Below are 6,354 nucleotides of genomic sequence, written 5' to 3' on the forward strand. Positions count from 1 at the left end.
ATTGAGTGTCTGACTTTAGCTCACATCATGATCTCATGGTTTGTGAGTTTGAACCCCCTCTCGGGCTTGCCGCTGGCAACACAGAGTCTACTTCACATACTCTGTCCCCCTCTCTGCCCATCCCCTGATTTTTCTCAAAAATAAATAAAAATTTAATTATAAATTAATTATAGAGAATAAACTAAAGGTTACCAGAGGGGAGGGGAGGGGGATGGTTTAAACAGGTGATGGGTATTAAGGAGTGGATTTGTGGTGTTGAGCCCTGGGTGATATAAGGAATTGTTAAATCACTATATTGTACACTGGAAAGTAAGATAACACTACATTAACTAACTGGAGTTAAGTTAAAATCTTTAGAAAATAGATTTTATTCAGGACTTTGCAATGAGGGAAAACATACCACACATAGAACTGGGCTCAATTCCGAATACAGCAGACAGTTGGGGATTTATAACCATGGAGCAGGTGGGGGAGGGGTGGTTAGTAGAAAATTATTAAGAGGGGACATCAAGGATAAAGAGAATTCTTGCTATACTGACCTAATAGGATTTTTTCTGAAAGCAGACTAAGGTGGTCAGATACCACCTGGGAAATGGTGGGGTAGGAGGCATTTAACCAGATACCTAGGGTGGGGGGTTCTACTTAAACTTAGTAAGATTCCTACTAGAACTGGGCAATACAGGCCCAATAAGGAGAGACACTGAAATCCATGGTCAAGTCCTCATTGAGAAGAGAGCTTAGGGAAGTCTGATTTTAATATCTGTCAAAACTAATTTCCTTGAGGCATTCTTATTTTCATAGATATCTTAAATATTCTCAGATATTAGTTAATTCTTCCATTTGAATTGAAACAATTTCATCTAGTTTCAAAGAAAACATTCAAAATATTTGTGTGTGTGTGTGTGTGTGTTTTGGTTATACTACTTGTATGGGAAATTGGGATGAATTGATGTTTTTTAATAATCTTTTTATACAGAAACATTCCATTTAGGGAAAGTTATTTTAAATCTTTCAAGGAAATGTATTAGCTCTCTTCACATAGGTCCAATATTTTCTTTATTACACTTAAGTATTTAATATTTTTGTAATTATTATGAATACAATATATTTTTCCATTTGGTTTTCTAACTACATAGTCCTGGTATAAAGAAAAACTATTAATTTTCTTTAGTTACAATTTATCTTTATACTTTATAAAATTATCTTGTAATCACTTCTATTTTTTATCATCTCTTATATTTTCTACGAATACAATAGCATGGTATAATTGTATATGCCTGTTTATTTCCAAAATTTGTGTACTTATTTACTGTCTTAGTGCATTAGCCAGATTTCCAAAATAATGTTCGCTATTGATTAAAATGAGCACAACTGAGTCAATCCTGACTTAAATGGGAATTTAATTTAATATCTTATTTTACAATGTTTCTATAGTTTGCAATTAACAGTTTTATCATGATAATATGTTTCTAGTTCTCATATACTGAGATATTTCTAGAAATTGTAGCTGAATTTTAGTAACTAATGTTTATGCATCTACTGATATAACTATATGGTCTTTCTCCTTAAATTTTTGGAGGTAATGAATTATGTTGTTAGATTTCCTCATGTTGACACATCGTTATATTTCTAGAATACACTATGCAATTATGGGGTATTGTTCCTTTAATTAACTACTTGACTCAATTTTTAGCATTTCATTTAGAGCCTAGCATTATATGGATGAGGAATATTGGTCTGTAGTACATTGAAAACAAAAGTTCCAAGCCATAACGCAAATCAGTAATATAAAAACTCTTGAGTGGGGCCTATGCAGGAGCATTTTTCAAAAGCTCTTCAAATTATTGTATTGTGCATCCTTGATTGAGAACCACTGATCTGCTTTTTTGTTTTATCAGTTTTGATATTATGATTATATTATCTGAACAAAATGAATTGAAGAAATTTTACCTTATTGAAATAACAGGATTTGTAAAATGGAGTTCTATCTTTTTGAATTACTTGTAAAAACATCTGGATTTGATGCTTTTTGAAGAAAAATTCAAATTGGTAAACTAACATATGAAAAACTGCCCAACTTCATTAATTCAAAAAATGAAAATCAAAACATTGATTTATCATTCCCATTCTGTACCTTATTGAGAAATTTAATAGCTTTCAGTGCAGTTGAAGTATTAAGAAAGAATCATTCATACACTTTTGGTTAGAGAAAGAATTGCTAAACATTGCAGAAAATAATCTGGCCAAATCCACTTTAAAAAGTTATGTACATAACCTTTGATTCAGCAATCCCATTACCGACTATCCTGTTTCCTGTATAGAATTTTATCATTAAGGAGTTTGGGAAAATATTACACTGTGTAATATCATGCGAGTATGAAAAGCTAGTTAAAATTATAAGTATAGACTGATCAGGAATAAAAGTGAAAATAATATCATGACCTGAGCTGAAGTCGGACGCTCAACCTACTGAACGACCCAGGCACCCCTATTTTTGTACTTCTAATAAAGATATTAAGGATAAGTGAAACAATTAAAAACATCAAGTCTCTGATGACATAGGTAGAAAATTAAAAGTAAACATGCCCTAGCCCACACAAATTACTCTTCTTCTCCCTGCCTAATCCCTGGTAACAGATTCTTGGATATTCTTCAAAACATTTTTTTGCACATAACTGCAAACATATATTGTGACATATTATATGAGGGTCTGAGTACCAGCGATTTAAGAATTTCTGGGAAATATCAGTTGCCTAAACTGGAGAGTTACAAACTCTCCTGTGAAGGAGAAGCTTTTAGTCTAATGGGATCTTGAGTTGTGGAGTTGCCCTTGTAGTTTGAGTAAAAGTGGTCTCAGGTATCCCAGCAACCCAAAATAGCCCCTTGGAGCATTCTTGGATCACCCACTACCCAAAGAGTATAACATTGTTTTGTGGCTTACTGTTTCTTTTAATAATATATCTTAGCTATCATCCCATAGCTACATAAACAAATCTAATTTATTTTTGCACTGATTCATTACATTAATATGCCACAACTTATTTAACCAATTTCCAATTGATGGGAATTTAAGTTTTCCAGTTCACTATTGCTACAGATACTGCTGGAATGATATCTGTGGGGATATTTTGGCACACTTTTATGAGTGTATTGTTTAGTCAATTTTTTATTGTAAATTAGAGATTGAAGTAATTTTGAATTTTGATAGATATAGCAAAATTGCTTTATAAAAATGCTGCCCCAGTTTATAGTATTATCAATAGTGCATACAGTGTCTGTTTCCTGTACCTTCCAACAACAGATACCAAGTTTTTAAATTATTATCCTTTTAATCTTTTTTTCCTGATATATAAGACATGGAATTCCACTGTTTTACTTTTCTTTGTCATTTTACGCAAAGTTGAGCATCATACCATATGTCTCAACTAAGCTTATATTTCCTTTTCTGTAAGCAGCCTATTTATATCCTTATAAATTTTATTATTTTATCCAAAAACTTCCTTATTGTTATATAGGAATATCTTGTAAATTAAAAAACTGTCCTCTATCATACGTGTAGTATAGGGGCCAAATGGAAGACAGCCCCAAGATAGGGCACTTTGGCATGAACATTATTTTGAATTAAAAACAATTGAAACCCAGAAAATTCAGAAAAAAAATCTTTACCTCCCCCTCAACTACCTGTTTGTACCAAGAAGAGAGCTATTAACAGAGATTCCCTCTTTACCCAAGAAACTTATTTATATAATATGACATCCTTTGTTTTCCAAACATTTCCTTTAACTTTCCTGCTAATGGTCATTTTTCTCTTTGTATCCTCAGAACTTTGCCCTTCTCCTTAGCTCATATTAGTACCATGTTGCCTCCTGCTCTTTGGAATTTCTGTCTGTATGGAATCCCCCAAAATGCACCATTAAATTTTATTTTCTGCCATTAATCTGTCTCATGTCAGTTTGATTCTTAGTCTAGCTAGAAGAATCTTGAAGGGCAAAGTAAATTCTTCTTTCCAACAGCGATTGTTTTACCAGTTTGCCTTTAGATTTTGTTCATTTTTTTTCACTATAGCATATTTTTTTTGTATTTTAACTTTTATATAGTCAAATGTATTGGTTTTGTTTTTTTGTGTCCTAGTAATAAAGATCTACCAATTTCAAGATAACATATAAATTCACTAATTTGGGTTTTTTTATTAAATATTTTTATGACTTATTTTATGTTTAAGTATTTGATTCATCTGAAATTTGGGTGAAAACTGAGGGGTAGGAATCCATGTTTATTTCCTTTTCTGTTGTTTCAAAACCACCTATCCTTTATTGCTGAAAAGTTACAGTTTTAATATATATCCAATTTCCATATATCATTTTGGCTTATTTATGGATTCTTTATTATAATCCATTCACTTCTTGCCTAGGTCTTCTCCAGTACACAGCTGTGTTAATTATTGCAGCTTCAAAATATGTATTAATACGTATTAGGAATCATCAGGTATCTTATGTCATGTCTACAAATACCTACTATGGAAATTCAATTTTCTAAAAGTTTTAATGCAGTGAAATAACTTTTATTTCTTTGGTTTACATTATACCAAATAACTTATTTAATATTTGTTTGTATTTTTCAACCAATTGTTTTGCTTGATATTATGTACAATGAACATCTTCAAATAAATTGATTCTTTATACAGTATTCACATACAATTTAGCCCCTTTCAATATCAACATTAATTTTATTTTATTCTGTTTTACTTGTGAAAAGCCCTTTGAATGAGTTATAGTCTTACTTATAATGATTTGTAGAGTCAAAATATAAAGATCAGAATTTTTTGTATCAATTACTGTAATGCAATTCTAAATTTTAATTGTCAGATATCCTGGAATGAAAGTTAATCTCAAGTTATGATGTATATGCTTGCATATATAGGATATAGTTTATGTAATAACCTAGCTAAAAAATGTCACTGTCTTATTTAATAAAAAAATATTTATTTTTATTCTTCCAAAATGGAGCATATTGAATCACTCATCAAAGATACCAATATCAATGCTTTTATTTTCATACATTTAAACTAGATTTCATTTTTAAAAAGTATACTTCCTCTGGGGTGCCTGGGTGGCTCAATTAGTTAAGCCTCCAATTCTTGATCTGGCCTCAGGTCATTTTGGGGTCGTGAGCTCAAGCCCCATGTTGGAATCTATAGTGGGTGTGGAACCTACTTAAAAAAAAAACAGTATACTTCTTTTTTATTTTTTAAAGTTCACACTATTATGTCATTGACTCTTACCTGTTACACTTGTTTAGACTAAATGGCTTTCATTTCTTAGTGCATTTAATTTCCTAGCCACTAACATCAAGATAGAGTATAATCTTCTTGATTTAATCTTTCAAAATTAAATAATTATCCATATAACAAAACCATAAAACTTAAAATATTTCTGAGGCAATCCAGGTTCTGATAAGCATACTTCAAAAATTATTTTTATGAAGACACTACAAGCAAGAACAAATAAGGAACAGTTTAACAATTCACACTTTATTGTGTAAAGAACCTATATTATAGCTATTCTTAATCAAATTGGACAGTTAAAGCAGTTCTTAGTCAAAACAAAGAGCACATAATCAAATGATTTTATGTACCTTTAAAATTATGTTTTCTATGAATTTCCTTTTTTTAATGTTTATTTTGAAAGAGAGAGAGTGCAAGTGGGGAGAGGGGCAGAGAGAGAGGGAGAGGGAATCCCAGGCAGGTTCCAGGCTGTCAGTGCAGAGCTCGACTTGGGGCTCCATCTCGTGAACTGTGAGATCCCGACCTGAGCCAAAATCAAGAGTTGGATGCTTAACCAACTTAGCCAACAAGGTTCCCCTCAACAAATCTGCTTCTAATTCAACATGTGTTCTTTTTTAATGAGACACATTAAAATGTTGTACTAGTCTTCTGTATATGCAAAGGGGAGAACTCTGAACAATTCCTCTTTTGGGTGCTTTACCCAGATGGAACTACAAACTTGTGTAAGCTATAAAGATTTGTCTCATATATAACATTTATAAGCTTTTCTCTGGTCCTCAAGTCAACTGTCCTCCTAAGGCTACCGAACCACAAAATCCAGTGCCATTTCCATTATACTCTATTGCTTTAAGATATCAATAATTAAGAATTGGCAATCTATTTTTTCAACTACCTTTTGATCTAATTACTTGGCAATATATATGATAACATGTTAGGCAAATACCTTATTTTACTCCATTTGATCACTAATAGTTTAAGATTCTTAAGCGCACACACATCTGAAAGAAAGTGCCTGTATGCAGAAAAAACCCAAATCCTACTTGCTGAAAATACCACAACATTTTTCTTTC

Source organism: Acinonyx jubatus, chromosome X, assembly GCF_027475565.1.
Source record: "Acinonyx jubatus isolate Ajub_Pintada_27869175 chromosome X, VMU_Ajub_asm_v1.0, whole genome shotgun sequence".
Classification (NCBI taxonomy): Eukaryota; Metazoa; Chordata; class Mammalia; order Carnivora; family Felidae; genus Acinonyx; species Acinonyx jubatus.